Source organism: Sciurus carolinensis, unplaced genomic scaffold (genome assembly GCF_902686445.1).
Source record: "Sciurus carolinensis unplaced genomic scaffold, mSciCar1.2, whole genome shotgun sequence".
NCBI classification, from domain to species: Eukaryota; Metazoa; Chordata; class Mammalia; order Rodentia; family Sciuridae; genus Sciurus; species Sciurus carolinensis.
In genome coordinates, this window is record NW_025920227.1 from 477,618 (window position 1) to 497,473 (window position 19,856).

Consider the following 19,856-nt stretch of genomic DNA (forward strand, 5'->3'; position numbering starts at 1 on the left):
GGAAATAAAATAATACTTCTGTGCTTTAATGGGCTCAATTCATCAATCAAAAGACATAGGTTGTATTAAAAAACTAGACTCAACAATATGCTGTTTCCAAGAGACTCAGCTCATAGGCAAAGACATACACAGACTGAAGATAAATAGGTGACAAGAAACTTATCACTCACATGGATCAATAAGCAAGCAGGTGTTTCTAGTCTCATATCTGATAAAGTGGGATTCAAGCTAAAGTTAATTAAAAGAGACAAAGAAGGTCATTTCATAATGCTTCAGTTATGAAATAATAAGAATTAACAGTTTTAACTATTTATGTCCCCAAAATGGAGCATCTACAGATATAAAACAAACCCTTCTCAATATCCAGAATTAAAAAGACCACAATAAAATAATAGTGATTTTAATAATAATCTCTCATCATTAGAGAGAAATGCAGGAAAAGCATTTGGCAAAATACATAATGCATAATACATTTGTGATCAAAACACTAGAAAAATAATCTCTCATCATTAGAGAGATTATACAAACAAAACTAAATAAACAATGTACAGAACTAAAAAAGTATAATTTAGACTATATATTATACTTATAATAATATATGTATAACATTTCATCCATCAGTTACTGAACACAATTTCTTCTCAGCAGTACCTGTAAAATTTTCTAAAATAGACTATATTTTAGGACACAAATAAACTTTAGGCAATTTCAAAAAATAAATAATACCTTGCATTCTATCAGATCATAATGGTGAAATAATTTGAAATAAGGACTAAGATAAATAAAACTTACCCAAATACCTGGAATTTGAAAAATTCACTAGTGAATGATGAATTGAGAGCAGAAGAAATTAGGGGTGATATAAAAGTTACATAGAAGCAAAAGAGAATAATGATGCAAAACACCAGAATCTCCAGGACACTAAGAAGGTGATTTTAAGAAGAAAGTTAATAACATTGAACTTTCAATACATCAAAAAAAACTTCATACATCAAAAAAAAACTGAAAGACACCAAATACTCTTACATTACATCTTATGACCCCAATACAAAAACAACAAATCAACACAGAAATCAGTATAACACAGGAAATAGTTAAAATCAGAGCCAAAATCAATAAAATTGATTTTTTAAACAATTTTTTAAAAATATCAATGAATCAAAAAGTTGGTTCTCTGAAAAAATAAGTAAAATTGATTAACACTTAACCAAGCTAACCGAGACAGAAAAATTAATTTATTAAAATCTGTGATGAAAATGGAAATATTACTACAGATACTACTGAAATACAGAGGATAATCAAAAGTATTTTGAGAATTTATATTCCAATGAGATAGAAAATCTTGAAGATGTTGAAAGACATATGACATACCACTAATTGAACCAGGATTATACAAAAAATGTGAACATATCAATTTCAAGTAATGAAATCGAAGATGCCATCAAAAGGCTACCAACTAAGAAAATCCTAGGACCAGATGGATTCTCAGGTGAGTCAACACCAGATTTTTAAAAATTCATACAAAACCTTCTTAAATTATTCTACAATTAATAATAGAAGGAAACTCCTTGAAACACACTGTATGTAGTTTATATCACCCTGATAAGAAAATAAGACAAAGACATATTAAGGAAAGAAAACTTTATATCAATATTCTTATGATAAAGGATTCTCAGTAAAATACTGGCAAATTACAAAAAAAAAAATTAAAAATGTATGCACCATGATCAAATGGAGTTCCTTCCAGGGCTGAAAGTTTCTTTTAACATAGGGAAATCAATAAACATAATCCATCACATCAATAGACTTAAAGATGGGAATCACATGATTACCTCAATAGCTGCAGGAAAAGCATTTGGCAAAATACATAATGCATAATACATTTGTGATCAAAACACTAGAAAAAGTAGGGATAGAAGGAACATAACTCAATATTGTAAAAGCTGTGTACACCAACCCTACAGAGAATAACTGAAACAATTCCCTCTAAAAAGAGGAACAAGAAGGAATGCCCACTTTTACACTCTATTCATCATAGTCCTAGAATACCTACTCAAAAAAATTAGGCAAAAGAAAGAAATTGAAGAAACACAGTTAGGAAAAGAAGTGCTAAACCTATCCCTGTTTGCTAGCAGTATGATCCTATATTTACTAGACTCCAAAAATTCACCAGAAACACTGTAGAACTCATAAATTAAATCAGAAAATTAGCAGGATTCAAAATTTACACTCAGAGACCAATTGCACACCTACACTCCAAGAAAAATCAGCTGAAAGATAAATTAAGAAAACTAACCCATTCACAATAACCCCTTAAATATTAAAAAAATACAATACTTGGGAATTGATCTATCAAAAGAAGTGAAAGACCTCTATAGCGAAAAAAAAAAACACTAAATGAAGAAATTGAGGAAGGCCTCAGAAGATGGAAGAATGGAAGAATCTCTCATGTTATTGGATAGGCAGAATTATTATTGCCATGATGGCCACAGAACCAAAAACACTATACAGACACAGTGAAAATTCCATCAAAATTCCAATACATTCTTCATGGAAATAAAAAAAAGTGGACATAAAATTCAATCGTAAAAATAAGAAGCCCAGAATAGCAAAAGCAATCCTTAGCAGGAAAAGTAAAGGATGAGGTATCATGATACAGACTTTATACTCTAGAGCTATAGTAACACAATAGCATGGTATTGGCACCAAAAGAGGCAAGACCACCAATGGAGTAGAATAGAAGGCACAGAGACAAACCCACATGAATATAGTTATCTCAAACTAAACAAAGGCACCAAAAACATGCATTGGATAAAAGATAGCCTCTTCATCAAATGGTGCTAGAAAAATTGGAAATCCATATGTAATATGTTGAAAGTTAACCTTATCTCTCATCCTACACAAAACTTAACTCAATGTGGATCAAGGACATAGTATAGGATCAGCAATACTGCACACACTGGAAAAAATTGTTAGACCAACAATTCAACATATTGGTATAGAAACTGACTCCTCAAAAAGATACTTAAAACACAGAAATTGCAATCAAAAGACAAGGGCTGGGGATATAGTTCAGTAGATAGAGTGCTTGCTTAGTAAGCACAAGGTCCTAGATTCAATCCCCAGTACTGCCAAAAAAAATGACAATGAATGTGATTGCATCAAACTAAAAAACTTCTTCATAGCAAAAGACACAATCAAGAGCATGGAGAGAAAACCTATACATTGGAGGAAAAATACTTTGCAATCTGCTCCTTAGATAGGGTGTTACTTTCCAGGACAAACATAAATTCAAAGCTTAATGTAAAAAAAAAATCAATAAATGGGCAAAAGAATTGAAGAGACACTTTATAGAAGAGGAAATACAAATGGGGAACAAATATGTGAGAAAATGTCAACCTCTCTTGCTATTAGAATAATGCAAATTAAAACTACACTGAGATTTTCATCACTTAGAATAGCAATTTTCAAGAATACAAGTAACAATAAAGTTCATGAGCCTGTGAGCACATGGGGAACAAGATTCATTCATACATTGCTGGTGGAACTACAAATTGTTGCAACCACCCTGAAAAGCAGTATGGATATCCTCAAAAACTAGGAATGGAGCTACCATTTGACCAAGTTATCCCATTCTCGGTACACAAAGTAGTTAAAATCAGCAAACTATAATGATGTGCCCACATCAATGTTTAAAGCAGCTCACTTTGCAATAGCTAAGCTATGGGACAAACTGGGTTGCCCTTCAACAGATGAATGAATAAAGAAAATGTGGTATATATACACCCTGGAATATTACCTGGGCATAAAAAAGAATGACATAAAAAAGAATGGCTTTATGGCATTTGACACTGAATAGACAGATCTGTAGACTATCATGCTAAGTGAAATAAGCCAATTCCAAAAGCCAAAGGTTGAATGCTTTCTGATATGTGGAGGTTAATCACGTTAAGGAGGGCATAAGGAGAATAATGGAATTTCAGTAGATTAGACAATGTGAAATGGGTGGAAGGGAGGGGAATAGGAAAAGGAAAGAGAGTAAAGAGAGTGGAATAAAACTGACATAATTTTCATATATATATGAAAACAACACACTGAACCCCATCACCAGGTACATCCACATAGTGAGGTCCTAATTAGAAAAGGATATATTCCATGCTTGTAAAATTATATCAAAATGGATTTTATTGTCATAGCCAAAAAGAACCAATATATAAATGAATATAAAAATAAATAAATAACAAATGAAAAATATCAATAAATAGAAGAAAGACCAATAGAATAGAGAAAAGGCAACAGGGGAACAAGGAGGAAATCTAATGGGGTAAATGTGGGGCCTGAACTGGAGCAAATTATATTCTATGCTTGTGCAACTATGTCAAAATAGAACATAGTTTATTTAAAATTGTAATGCATTAATAAAGATTTTTTAAAAGAAACCCTGTAAATGGGAGCTTGTCTTGATAAACATGAAATTCAAGTTGGATGCGGATGAGAGAAGAAAGACAGGAGGAAATTAAAGAATGGAAAGAATGGGAGAGCTTAAAGGAATCTGGGTTTCTACAAAGAAGAACTTACTGAGAAAACGTCCATAGTTTTCATTGAATTTTACCATAAAGAGTGACTGGAGAAAGAGGAGAGAGGGCAGTTACAAAACTTTTCCCAATAAAATTAAAAGACTGTATCAATGGGGAGAATACGTTAGTAAATTTCACACCAATATTACAGTTATTTCAGAAAAAAAGATGATTGATATGGAAATACAGACATGAATACAACAATTATGTGTGCATTGTGGGAGGTTTTATTTAAAGGGAGATTTTTGAATACTAATACTTAAAATCATGAAAAATCTTAAAGAAAATCAGTGTCAATAATTTGACAGTTTTCTCCCTTTGAATATATATGTAAAATTTTACCATAAATTAAGATCACTGTACAGTGAATTTAAATATAGTATGAGCTACTTTTTCATTAATACTACATGAATTATTTTGCACACGATGAAGAATTTCTGAATTTTATGTGGCATTCAGATGTCAAACATTGTTATATGTAAGAGTCACCTCTCAAGTTTTATATATTCTCTTTAGTTTTTAGTGCTTAGGCCCCAGTTTGCTCATTTGCAAAAGGCAATGCCATTCTTCACAGGTTCCCACAGTTGGTTCAGACTGACAACGACAAATGTAGAAATTCAGCTGTCACACTAATTCTTCTGCCTTTTTTGGTTTCTTATACAATCTTTTAATCTTTGCACTCAAAGATTAAAATCAAGCGTGGGTGATGGTAAATTACAGAGGCCTTACATTGAACATCAGTGTTAATACTCTAGAAACTACATTACAGGGTGAGTAAGATAGAGTGATTTCACACAATTTATATCATATTAAGGGGCTAAGGAAAGTCTCCTGTAGAAATCATGTTAATTCTCATAGTAATCAGCATCAGTGTCCAGGCAGGCCATCACAGTCTTCTGACACTCATCACTGACATCCTCCTTTGTCCAATGGGACCACATGAGGAAACACACAGTGGAGTGTATTAGAGAACCAGGAAAGCCCTGAAGCACCTACAGCATTGTCTTTGCCTTTGACCTGCTCCAGGCAAGATATAAAAGGGGAAAAAAGCTGAAGCAAGAAGAAACAATATTGCTACTGTATTGCTAATTGCTGCTGGTATAGAGAAGCCACATCTTTTACTGATTTGTAAAAATTCCACTAAAGCTCTATCCTTTTCTTAAAAACACTTACTGGAAAATGTGAAAGAAAAATGCTTCATCTGCCTGGAAGTTTGGATGTTTGCCTTTGTACAAAATTTATGCTCATGAAATGAACATTTTTGCTGAAAGAAGGTTCTATTAAAGAGGAAAAGTAAACTCACTGCTTGGTTTCTGGGACACAGCCAGGAGGCTTGGTCCTGCTGCTGCATCTTTTGGGATTCTTCTTTCATAAGGAAAGCTCTAGGAGGTTGGAAGTGGTGGCAAAGTCCTTTGATTCCTCAGTCAGGAGTGCATGTCTTAAAGATGCTCATCTCTATTTCATAGGGATATTCATTATGTACAAAGAGAAAAATCTAAATGTAGACTTCAGGCTGCAAATTTCCACAACCACTTTTGCTACAAACTGAAATGGACTACAGTTTATTCCTGGGATTTTTTGCTGTAAAGAATTTTTGATGTCTGAATTAACCCCTGGTTTACTCTTACAGTTGGAGACAACTAAATAATAATGCAGTAGCCCTTTCTAAAAATTTTTATGGGAAGTGGGCAAAGTATAGAAGATAAAGAAACCTTTAAAGAATTTTTTGGAATGATTTTGCAGATAAATTTGCATAATAGTTGACTCTAGTATTCATCTAAAAACATTTAAAGGTGTTCAATTTTACACAATGTCAACAATATTCATTTAACTTTGGGAAATCCTTGTTCTCTTTTGGCCTCAACTCCATGATTTAAAGAATTTACCCTACCTACACAAAGGAATTTTAAGGGTCAAATACATAAAATTTAGTGGCAAATATTGTTTACACATTTGGAAGAAAGCACTCTATATGTGCAGCATCACTCTTGCTATCATCCAGTTTGTCCATCTGAAAGAGATATTATATGGTTTTACTAATTATATAATAAGAGTGACTCAAGAGCACTTAGACTTGTATGCTTGATGTATGCCTCCCTCCCAGAGGCTTGTGTCCACAGGCAATAATCAGAAGGAAGAATGAATAGAATTAGAAACACAGGAACAGATGCAAAGATGAATTTACTAACTAGAAATACTAAGATCTAGAGATCTGTCACAGTGTGACTTTCGCTCTCCTGTTCTCCAAGTAAATGCATCCTCCTCATATAGTCCTCATGTATTTTAATCCTGGCAAATTTTTAGGTATACAGATTGAGTCACCTTGTATTCTTAACTCTGAGTGTCACTCCATAAACCTTTACTCTTCCTTACCACATGGTGCAGGCATGTAAAACAAAGTGCTCTAGATATGTACACATTACAGTGATTTTTAGGGTTGAAAACAAAAATGGCTTCTATAACAGCAATACACAAAATTTATTTATCAAGGAAGCTAAGACGTGTCCCAGGGTATTCAATAAAAGCTTGTAATGAAGTATGAAACTGCTGTAATTAGTTGCAATCTACCTACTTTTAATTTACTAAAATAATTATTTTACATTCATACTTTATTTTGATGTATTAGTAGCGAATTTATTTTTAATTTTAAGTATATCTTTCATTGTTAATTATTTATTTTTAATAAACAAGATCAAGAGAATAACATAAAATTCCATCAAATTTGTATTATGTATTTGTATTATGTATGTATGATAACACTCTATATTCTAAGCCTTAGCATTGGAATGCATGGCAATACTTCAGAGGAACATTTGGTTTTATATTACACAGATCACTATAAACATTGTGGATAGGATCCAAGATGGCAGCCTAGAGGGAGACTGCACCCCCTGTCGCTCCAGAACCCAGGAGTTAAGAAGAGGAGGCATTGAGAGACTCGGACTGAAATAGAACCACGGGTGAGTCTGCCCACTGGGTAAAGCGTGGCCCGGGTAGCAGGCCCAGATAGAGGTGGCTTATCGGAGCCAGGCAGGGCAGCTAGAGTCATCCAAGGCAGCCCTGCGCACTCCAGCGGTGGGCCCCACCCACACAGCCAGCTTCTCCAGGTTCTCGGAACGGAACTGGCTCGCTAGTGAGAGCCTTTCTGACCAGAACAAGCTCCAAGTCCCAGTGCAGCGCAGCGTACTCCGGCACACAAGCAAATTCAGGGACCAGATAGGGCAGCCAGAGACTTCCCCAAGTAGTCTGGACCCCTGCGGTGGGAGGTGCCGTTCAAGGCTAGCTTCTCGGAGCTGACCGCCCAGTGAGAGACTTTCTACATAGAACCAGCCACAAGCCCCCGAACCAACGGAGAACCTCGATCCACAAGCAGCCTCTGGGATCAGGGCAGGGCAGCCAGAGACCTCTTCAGGCGGCTCTGCCCACTCCGGCTGCAGGCTCTCTTCATGGGGCGATCCAAGATGGCGGCCTAGAGGGAGACTGCACCCCCTGTTGCTCCAGAACCCAGGAGTTAAGAAGGGGAGGCATTGAGAGACTCGGACTGAAATAGAGCCACGGGTGAGTCTGCCCACTGGGTAAAGCGCGGCCCGGGTGGCAGGCCCAGATAGAGGTGGCTTATTGGAGCCAGGCAGGGCAGCTAGAGTCTTCCCAAGGTAGCCTTCCTCACTCCGGCAGTGGGCTCCTCCCACACGGCCAGCTGCACGGTGCAGGCCCACAGTGAGAGCATTTCAGCACAGAGCCAGTTCCAAATCGTGGAACCAGCAGGGGGCTAGGGGCAGTTTTCTTCAGATACGCTGCTTTATCAGATTCCTCCAAAACATCAGGCTACTGAAGGCTGGGAGGTGATACACTGGAAATCTACCGGGACACTATAAGCCAATAGCGGAAAACTGCAATATTTCAGGGTCCCACTGACAACTGACCAATATGAGAAAACAAGGGAAGAAAATGTCCCAAACAAACCTAGATACTACATCAATAAAACCCAAAGACAGCACAGCAGAAGAAATGTCAGAAAGGGAGTTCAGAATGTACGTCATTAAAACGATCAGGGAAGCTAATGAGGAGAAGAAAGAGCAAATGCAGGCATTGAAGGAGGAGATGAAAGACCAAATGCAGGCATTAAATGATCGCACCAATCAACAGTAAAAGACCAAATACGGGACGCAAGAGATCATTTCAATAAAGAATTAGAGATACTGAAAAAAAACCAAACTGAAATCCTTGAAATGAAGGAAACAATAAACCAAGTTAAAAACTTCATAGAAAGCATAACCAATAGGATATAACACCTGGAAGACAGAACCTCAGACATTGAAGACAAATTATTTAATCTTGAAAGCAAAGTTGGCCAAACAGAAAAGATGGTAAGAAATCATGAACAGAATCTACAAGAATTATGGGATATCATGAAAAGGACAAATTTAAGAATTATTGGGATTGAGGAAGGCTTAGAGAAACAAACCAAAGGAATGAACAATCTATTCAATGAAATAATAACAGAAAATTTCCCAAATCTGAAGAATGAAATGGAAAACCAAGTACAAGAGGCTTATAGAACTCCAAACATACAAAATTACAACAGACCCACACCAAGGCACATTATTATGAAAATACCTAACAACAAAATAAACACAGAATTTTAAAGGCCGCGCGAGAAAAGAATCAAATTACATTCAGAGGTAAACCAATAAGAATATCAGCAGATTTTTCAATCCAGACCCTAAAAGCCAGAAGGGCCTGGAACAACATTTACCAAGCCCTGAAAGAAAACGGATGCCAACCAAGAATCTTATACCCAGCAAAACTTACCTTCAAATTTGATGATGAAATAAGATCCTTCCATGATAAACAAAAGCTAAAGGAGTTTACAAAAAGAAAGCCGCCATTACAGAACATTCTCAGCAAAATATTCCATGAGGAAGAGATGAAAAACAACGATGCAAATCAGCAACAGGAGGCGCTAGCCTAAAGGAATAGCCAAATAAAGGAGAAACCAAATCATGTCAAAAACAAATATGAGTCAATTGACTGGGAATACAAATCATATCACAATAATAACCCTGAATGTTAATGGCCTGAATTCATCAATCAAAAGACACAGACTGGCAGATTGGATTAAAAAGAAAAATCCAACAATATGCTGCCTGCAAGAGACTCATCTCATAGAAAGAGACACCCATAGACTAAAAGTGAAAGGATGGGGAAAAACATACCATGCACATGGACACAGCAAAAAAGCTGGAGTATCCATCCTCATTTCAGATAATGTGGACTTCAAACCAAAACTAGTCAGAAGGGATAAAGAAGGACATTACATGCTGCTTAAGGGAAGCATAAATCAGCAAGACATAACAATCATAAATATCTATGCCCCGAACATTGGCTCATCCACGTACATCAAACAAATCCTTCTCAATTCCAGAAATCAAATAGACCACAACACAATCATACTAGGCGATTTTAACACACCTCTCTCACCACTGGATAGATCGTCCAAAAAAAAATTGAATAAAGAAACTATAGATCTCAACAACACAATCAGCAATTTAGACTTAACAGACATATATAGAATATACCATCCAACAAAGAACGAATACACTTTCTTCTCAGCAGCACATGGATCCTTCTCTAAAATAGACCATATTTTATGCCACAAAGCTACTGTTAGCAAATACAAGAAGATAGAGATACTACCTTGTACTCTATCAGATCATAATGGATTGAAATTAGAAATAAATGACAGAATAAAAAACAGAAACTTCTCCAATACCTGGAGACTAAATAATACACTATTATATGATGAATGGATAACAGAAGACATCAGGGGGGAAATAAAAAAATTCTTAGAAGTAAACGAGAACAAAGACACATCATATCAAAATCTCTGGGACACTATGAAAAGCAGTACTTAGAGGAAGATTTATTTCATGGGGTGCATTCAAAAAAAGAAGTAGAAGTCAACAAATAAACGACTTAACACTACAGCTCAAAGAGCTAGAAAAAGAAGAGCAGACCAATACCAAAAGTAGTAGAAGACAGGAAATAGTTAAAATCAGAGCCGAAATCAACGAAATCGAAACAAAAGAAACAATTGGAAAAATTAACAAAATAAATAGTTGGTTCTTTGAAAAAATAAACAAAATTGATAAACCCTTAGCCACACTAACAAAGAGAAAGAGGGAGAAAACTCAAATTACTAAAATTCAGAATGAACAAGGAAACATCACAACAGACACGAGTGAAATACAAAACATAATTAGAAGCTATTTCGAAAATCTATACTCCAACAAAACAGAAAACCTCGAAGACATCAACAAATTTCTAGAGACATATGAACTACCTAAACTGAACGAGGAGGACATACACAACTTAAATAAACCAATTTCAAGCAATGAAATAGAAGAGGTCATCAAAAGCCTACCAACAAAGAAAAGTCCAGGACCAGATGGGTTCTCAGCCGAGTTCTACAAAACCTTTAAAGAAGAGCTCATTCCAATACTCCTCAAACTATTCCATGAAATAGAAGAGGAGGGAACCCTCCCAAATTCGTTCTATGAAGCCAATATCACCCTGATACCTAAACGAGACAGAGACACATCGAGGAAAGAAAATTTCAGACCAATATCCTTAATGAACATCGACGCAAAAATTCTCAACAAAATTTTAGCAAATCGCATACAAATATATATTAAAAAGATAGTGCACCATGATCAAGTGGGTTTTATCCCAGGGATGCAAGGTTGGTTCAACATTCGGAAATCAATAAATGTCATTCACCATATCAACAGACTTAAAGTTAAGAATCACATTATTATTTCAATAGATGCAGAAAAAGCATTTGATAAAATACAGCATCCCTTCATGCTCAAAACACTAGAAAAAATTGGGGTAGTGGGAACATTCCTAAACATTATAAAGGCAATCTACGCTAAGCCCATGGCTAATATCATTCTAAATGGTGAAAAACAGAAAGCGTTCCCCCTAAAAACTGGAACAAGGCAGGGATGCCCTCTTTCACCGCTTCTATTGAACATCGTACTTGAGACTCTAGCCAGAGCAATCAGACAAACCAAAAAAATTAAAGGGATACGAATAGGAAAAGAAGAACTCAAACTATCCCTGTTCGCTGATGACATGATTATATATTTAGAGGAACCTGGAAATTCCACCAGAAAACTTTTAGAACTCATAAGTGAATTCAGTAAAGTAGCAGGTTACAAGATCAATGCTCATAAATCCAATGCATTTTTATACATAAGTGATGAATCTTCAGAAAGAGAAATTAGGAAAACTACCCCATTCACAATAGCATCGAAAAAAATAAAATACTTGGGAATCAATCTCACAAAAGAGGTGAAAGACCTCTACAATGAGAACTACAGAACACTAAAGAAAGAAATTAAAGAAAACCTTAGAAGATGGAAAGATCTCCCATGTTCCTGGATAGGCAGAATTAATATTGTCAAAATGGCTATACTACCTAAAGTGCTATACAGATTCAATGCAATTCCAATTAAAATCCCAATGATGTACCTTGCAGAAATAGAGCAAGCAATTATGAAATTCATCTGGAAGAATAAAAAACCTAGAATAGCTAAAGCAATCCTCAGTAGCAAGAGCAAAGCAGGGGGTATTGCAATACCAGATCTTCAACTATACTACAAAGCAATAGTAACAAAAACTGCATGGTATTGGTACCAAAATAGACAGGTTGATCAATGGTACAGAATAGAGGACATGGACACAAACCCAAATAAATACAATTTTCTCATACTAGACAAAGGTTCCAAAAATATGCAATGGAGAAAAGATAACCTCTTCAACAAATGGTGCTGGGAAAACTGGAAAACCATATGTAACAGAATGAAATTAAACCCCTATCTCTCACCCTACACAAAACTCAACTCAAAATGGATCAAGGACCTCGGAATCAGACCAGAGACCCTGCATCTTATAGAAGAAAAAGTAGGTCCAAATCTTCAACTTGTTGGCTTAGGATCAGACTTCCTTAACAGGACTCCCATAGCACAAGAAATAAAAGCAAGAATCAACAACTGGGATAGATTCAAACTAAAAAGCTTTCTCTCAGCAAAGGAAACTGTCAGAAATGTGAAGAGAGAGCCTACAGAGTGGGAGAATATTTTTGCCAACCATACCTCAGATAGAGCGCTAATTTCCAGAATCTATAAAGAACTCAAAAAACTCTACACGAAGAATACAAATAATCCAATCAACAAATGGGCTAAGGAAATGAACAGACACTTCACAGAAGAAGATGTACAAGTAATCAACAGATATATGAAAAAATGTTCAACATCCCTAGTAATAAGGGAAATGCAAATCAAAACTACCCTAAGATTTCATCTCACCCCAATTAGAATCGCAATTATCAAGAACACAAGCAACAATAAGTGTTGGCGAGGATGTGGTGAAAAAGGAACACTCATACATTGCTGGTGGGGTTGCAAATTAGTGCAGCCACTCTGGAAAGCAGTGTGGAGATTCCTCAGAAAGCTTGGAATGGAAACACCATTTGACGCAGCTATCCCACTCCTTGGCCTATACCCAAAGGACTTAAAATCAGCATACTACAGAGATACAGCCACATCAATGTTCATTGCTGCTCAATTCACCATAGCCAGATTGTGGATCCAACCTAGATGCCCTTCAGTTGATGAATGGATAAAGAAACTGTGGCATATTTATACAATGGAATATTACTCCGCAATGAAGAATGATAAAATTATGGCATTTGTAGGCAAATGGTCGAAATTGGAGAATATCATGCTAAGTGAGATAAGCCAATCTCAAAAAAATAAAGGATGAATGATCTCGCTGATAAGCGGATGAGGACATATAATAGGGGTTGGGAGGGGTTAGCATTAGGTTTAGGGTTAGGTTTAGAGTTAGGCTAAGGAGAGCGGTAAGAATGAAGGAAAGAAGGACTGTATAGAGGGAAAAGAGGGGTGGGAGGGGTGGGGGGGAAGGGAAAAAAAACATCATTACCCTATGTAAACGTAAAAAATAAATAAATAAAAAATAATAATAATAAAAATAAATAAATAAAAAAAATTAAAAAAAAAAACATTGTGGATAATTCAAGGGTGACATTGCCTGCAAGGAGATGATTACATGGGTTGATGCTTATGATATTCTTCACACAATGTCCAGCAGATAGTAAGCATTTTAAATTGCTAACACATTGTAATCACTACTTTTGTCATCAGTTCAAGAGCTCTAAAAGACACTGTCACTTATTGTAATTGAAATATTTCTGTTCAGTACACGGAACAAAATTATTTGTCAGAAAACTTGTTATGTGTGTATAAGCAATATTAATCTCACATATTCATATGTGAACACAGCATAATTCGTTAGATTTCATTGCCTAGTACTTCCTCGCATCCCCCCCATGTCCTGTTCTTCTCTATCCCTTTTCTCTACTTTATTGATCTCCCTAGCATTTTCATGAGAGTCACCACCATTTTTTCTTTCCTGTCCAACATCAGTAGATGAGAGAAAGCATTTAACCCCTGACTTTCTGAGTCAGGCTTATTTAACTTAGTATGATGTTCTCCAATTCCAGTCATTTACAAACAAAAAATCAAATTCCATGCTTCCTTTTGACTGCATAAAACTCCATTGTGCATATATACATATATATACCTCACATTCTTTATCCATTTATCTATTGGCAGGCACATTGATGGTTCTATAACTTGGTTATTCTGAATTGTACTGCTACAATAATTGGCATGCTTGAAGATACTGATGTTTGATGGCATAGAATAATTGACCAAAGATATCATAAAATAGTAATTGGTAGGACAACAATTCATATTTTGGTTGTTGTATGTCTTCGGATTAATTATCACCCAAATAATGCTAATTGTGTTCAAACACTTTCATAGTACACTAGAATTCTGTTGCATCCTGGGATCCACTAGGAGGAAGAAATGGAAGAAATTATATAGGTTTTCTCTATATTTTCTACCACAGTTTCAACCACCAGATTATACTTATAAAGTTTTTGGTAAAGTTTTATTTAAAAGATATGTTCAAAGCATCTTAGCATACAATACAAAATCCTTCTTAAAGATTGCAACTTCATGAAATCCAATTATTAACCCAATGATATTTTAACATGTTCTGATCTTTTAGCAGGCCTTCCAATGAAGGAATAACAACCCAAGACAACACTGACCTATGTATGAGAATCTCTTCACCTGGGGACATTAGAACAACCCCTTTCCCAGCATCTTCACAGAAGTCTGTCTATTTATTACAAAACCCAATTTACTTCTTCAAGATACCGGCACATTCTCTCTCTTGTGATATGGCACTACATATTCTCCCTAGGGAGAACTTACATGTTGAAAAGGAAAATAAGTGTGCTGTGTCATAAAATGTCCCTAAGTTCAATCCCCAGTATCCCACAAAAAAGTGTGGGGGAGTAAGGAGTTGGTGAACTAGGCTTAAAGTATTATCCTTTGTTAATAAATCAAAAGTACAGCTAATAGATCGTGAAAATATGTTCCTTATATAAAATGTGAAGACAAAAGTAGTACTCCTAAACAATCCAGGGCCAAATATAAATTGCATTTATTCATAGTTGAGCATACTTTACTCATATTATCCAGATCAATTTTATTACAGTGCAAACAACATATAAAACTTCTAAAATATTTTGTAAGATCATCATACATGAATTGAAGTACTTTTGTTTAATCACAATCACTACTTCTGACATACTGAAGTATTTTCAGGTATACTGTATATGATTTGGTTGTGGATTTTACCTCTACAATTGGCTTAGTCAAATTAATAAAGAAAAACACTAATGTATTAAAATAACAATGATGAAATAAAACAATATGATTCTTGGGGCCTTTTAAAATCTTCATTTCATTCCACTTATATTCAAGTATTACATGTATGGCATTAATTAAATACCAAATATGAGAGATTACATTAAATATATGCAAACTTATGTAAAGCAAATAAATATTATATGCCCTATAATACATTTTCACCCAAATAGCATTTAATTACATGGATTTTTTGTTTCCTTTTATTACAAAAGTGGTTTGATTTTGTCATTTGAAAAAAAATACTGTGACCTTCTACAGATGAGGGAATGAGTCATTTTGTTTGCACTACTTCAGTTATTGAATGAAATATGTGAGAATTCCTCTGTTTAGCTAACATTCACTTATATTAAGATGATAAGCTTGACATTGGTCTAGCATATGAGCTAGTGTACTAATGAGTGTCAATTCCAATTATATTCAGATACACAGAAGGCATACAGTTCTCAAGAACTCCATTAATAAGAAGAGGGAGAAAGTAACACCAATGACAGAAGCAGTAAAATTTGCCCTTTGTGTTCTAATTTCAATAGACCTTTTTGCTCTGTGGATATCCATTTGAGCTTAGATGAAATGGGTGCTATGAAAGCCTAGGCTTCTATCAATATATAATTGGTTAGCTCTGCTAGAATAAACTGTTCATATTCTGGAAAAATATTCAGTATGATGACAGTCTATTCTGTATTCTGAAAAATAAATATTTTCATAAATTTGGAAAAAAAACTGTTTTTACACAGGTCCATGAGGATGATTTGAATATTTGTCATTTTTCATACTTATATTTTATTCTATTAAACAAACATAAATATGCAATTAAATATAAAATACATATGAAATTTATATTAGAAGTATTTTGGAGAATCATCAGTTAGAATAATTAGCTTTGGTTTGTATTAATTTTATCTTCATTGTTCCCTGATTCATAACACTGACCAATTGATAATAGAGATTAATAGAGATTGGATATAAAATGGTTTTAGGAATATGGTATAAAAAATACTGAAATGGATAACAGATATTTTAATTAATCATTCTCTTTGATATTATGTGCTGGAGCATTTTAAAAATTTTTGTTGCAAAGTTAATTCCTCTGTTCTCTGAAGTACACATTTTTCTACTAAGTCTTCAATGACTGGTGCAAATGGAATATGTGGTTTTATTTTTTTTTCAGAAAAATTTGGGATAATTCAATGAGGCTTATGGTGAGAAAAAGGACAATCTTCTCGGGTTGAACTTCCCTTTTTGCATACAACACAGCAGACTGGTGCAACATATCTAGCAACAAACTATCCTAAGTATTTTTCCCCCTCACAGAGGAAGTCCAAGGAAAGACACAAAGTCATCTGTGAGATTCATAATCTGGTAACATCCAATCATTTTTATATGTATTTATTCAAACATGGGAGGCAATGTTTGATGTACTTAGGATGAATAAGTGTATAAAACAAAGTCTCTTTAATCTGAGTACATCATGTTCCATTGGTACTGAGACAAAGTTTGCATCAAGATATTTAATGTTTCTCCCTCTATACCCCACAGAAAAGCTGTCACATATTTCAGCCATTCTAGGTGATATCAAGGTCTTGGGCAACTGAAGAGGACCCCATATCTGATGTAAATTAAGTAACATTTTCACAGTATATTATCCTTTCATGGACACCCTGTTTCACTCAGAACACTTGCAGAGTTGGTGTAGCAAAACATGACTACAAAATGACCAAAAGGTTTTGCTGTTTGGTACTTGGTCATAAAAAGCTCGAAGTAAACAAATTTGTGCCAAGTCTTAGTGAGTTGGTTTTGGCCAATTCACCCACCCCCATTCTCTCTTTCTCAGCTCTGTCTCTCTGTTGCTTTTCACATGATGTTAAAAGTCAAACTTACAGTCTTATGTCCATGTTAGAAAATTGGAAACAGAGAGAATGCTATTTATTGTCTGAACACCATACCCATCTTTGGTTATAATCTTGAAAGTTTATGTTTAAAACATGGAGAAAGGCAAAAATCTGCAAATGGGTAATTTTAACTTCCTAGGACACCAAATCAGTAACCTATATTTGCCTTATAGAAGGTAACATACAACCTGTTACTTATGTCATGTGGACATTGCTAAGAGAAACTGTTTTAGCTCATTAATATAGTTAGCTGATTATGTGGGCATCTGTACCCTACTTATGAGCTTCCCCAAGGCAGGCACAGACCTCCAATTTTTTATACACATCATCTGTCAGGTATGGCTTCAGCCACAGATAAAGTCATAACTGAACTGTTACTATGTGTCATATGATCAAATATAAATGGGAAGAAGGCCAATAAACTAATTGAGATTCTTAGAAAAAAATTTAAGAACTTCTTTGTACTCTTGTCAATTTATTCTCATATTTTAAAAGTATTAGTAGAAAGGAAGATAGAGTGCTCAAAGTAATCCTGTATTTTATTAAATCTTTTGGTAGAAATCTACCTATATACTTTTGATTCAGATATGTTTCATCACAGTGTTACCTTTTCTTGAGTTTTCATAATTCTGAAGTAAATCTAGTTGCAGCAACTATTCAAACAGTTAAGATTCAGAAGGGGAAATCTCTGTTAATTAAAAAGTGGGTAGCAAGTGAGATTGATGGCACATGCCTAGGTAGGCAAACTGCAAGTTTGAGGTCAGCCTAAGCATCTTAGTAAGAACCTGCCTCAAAATAAAAAATAAAAATAAAAAACTACATGTAGTTCAGCAGTGAGGTGACCCTGGTTCCATCCCCAGTACAAAACATCATGGAATAGTGACAACTACTATGTTTTTAAATCTCAGTGGAAATCATACTAATGAGTTTACCTGGAAAAAAAAACTGTAATTAATTCTCCAACCTTCATTTAACAGTAAATACTCATTACATCTCATTGAACTCTCCCACATACCCAAGAAAAAAATTAGAAAATATAACAATCGTTCTAACCAAGAATAATATGGGATCTGCTTCTGAATTACATTTACTAACTTTCAGTAATTAACTGAAATATTTCTACTTTTCAAAACCAAAGCCCAGGTCATCAAAATTCTACAATTCATTTACACATTCTTGAAATGATAAACTCATATAAATGGAAAAGGATTAATGGTGGCCAGGAGTGGTGGAGAGGGCAGCAGGAGAACATGGGTGTGGTTATCAGAGGTCAACATGAGGGGTCCTTGTGACAGAAATGGTCTATACTTGAGATATATCATCTTTAATGTCAAGATGTGGGCACCTCTACATAAAGTGGGCAGAAGATGTCTCTCTCTTTTAACACAACTACATGTACATCTACAGTTGTCTCAGAATAAAATTACCTTAATTGAACAAATAAAATTGTAAATGGTGGAACCACACTGAAATGAGATCCAAGTGACAATCATCCTAAAATTATCCAAATTTTCCTTAGAAGTCTGGTAAAGTAAGCATGAAAAATTAAAAAGGAAAGTCTAAACAATAATCACAAATGGTACCTTTTAGATGGTTTATGAAAATGTCTTCCAGAAAGGAAATTGGTTGTACATCCATATAATTCTCAGTAAGTATTTTCTTTAATTATACTTTCAATACTACTTCACGGAGCACATTATTCACAAGCAAAATACATGCTAATTTATTTTCTATATATTAATGAAGTTGAAACCATGTCTTCCTTCAGAAGTTTAGGAGGAAAAAATTATACTTGAAAATATTTAAGCCTTAATATTTAAATGGAGCTTATAATGATATAAGAAAATATGAACAAAGAGTTCCCTTAACTCTCATGAATCCAAGAATAACTGAAATAGTCGGTCCAAATATTCCATTATACAAAATGATAATTCTTTTGTCACAGAATAAATCATTAAGCAAAAAGCACAGATAAGTGAAATAAATTTTTACAAGTAATGGAACAGTTAACCAGAAATACAGCAATTTGTTTTCATTATAGTTAAACACCAAGGACAGCATTTATGAAAGCCTTAGGGAGATGACTCAGAAAACATGAGATAAGCATTGTTTTAAAAGTTATGTTTTCAAGCTAACTGACCATAATTTGAGTTCAGACCTTCAAAACGTTATCAAATTGAAATCACTGGCACAACTAAAAGACCTTCACCAGACACAGGACACAGTGCTGGCAACTTCCATCAAACCCAGAGTACACAGTTTCCTAGTGTGGCAGTATTTCAGGATAGAAGTAGTGAATAGTATAGTTAATTTTTCTAAAGCAGCTAGCAGCAAAACAAGTGCACTACTATGTTTTAAAGACCCCATCAAAGAGGGGTCTTCTGTGAAAGATGCAACTAGCAGGCTTGATAAAGTTTTAGTTGGGAAATTCAGATTTAGGTGGGAAAGCTCTTGTACAAGAGATTGCATCTCCATTTAGAAAAGGTCATTTGAAATCAGCATTCTCCTTCCCTATT

The 19,856-nt window shown here is 34.8% G+C and overlaps 1 pseudogene; it reads left to right on the forward strand.

The window, feature by feature from the left end:
- Nucleotides 1–1,477: 1,477 nt before the first annotated feature.
- Nucleotides 1,478–19,856, forward strand: part of LOC124975226 (YTH domain-containing family protein 1-like) — a 64,777-nt pseudogene continuing 46,398 nt past the window's right edge.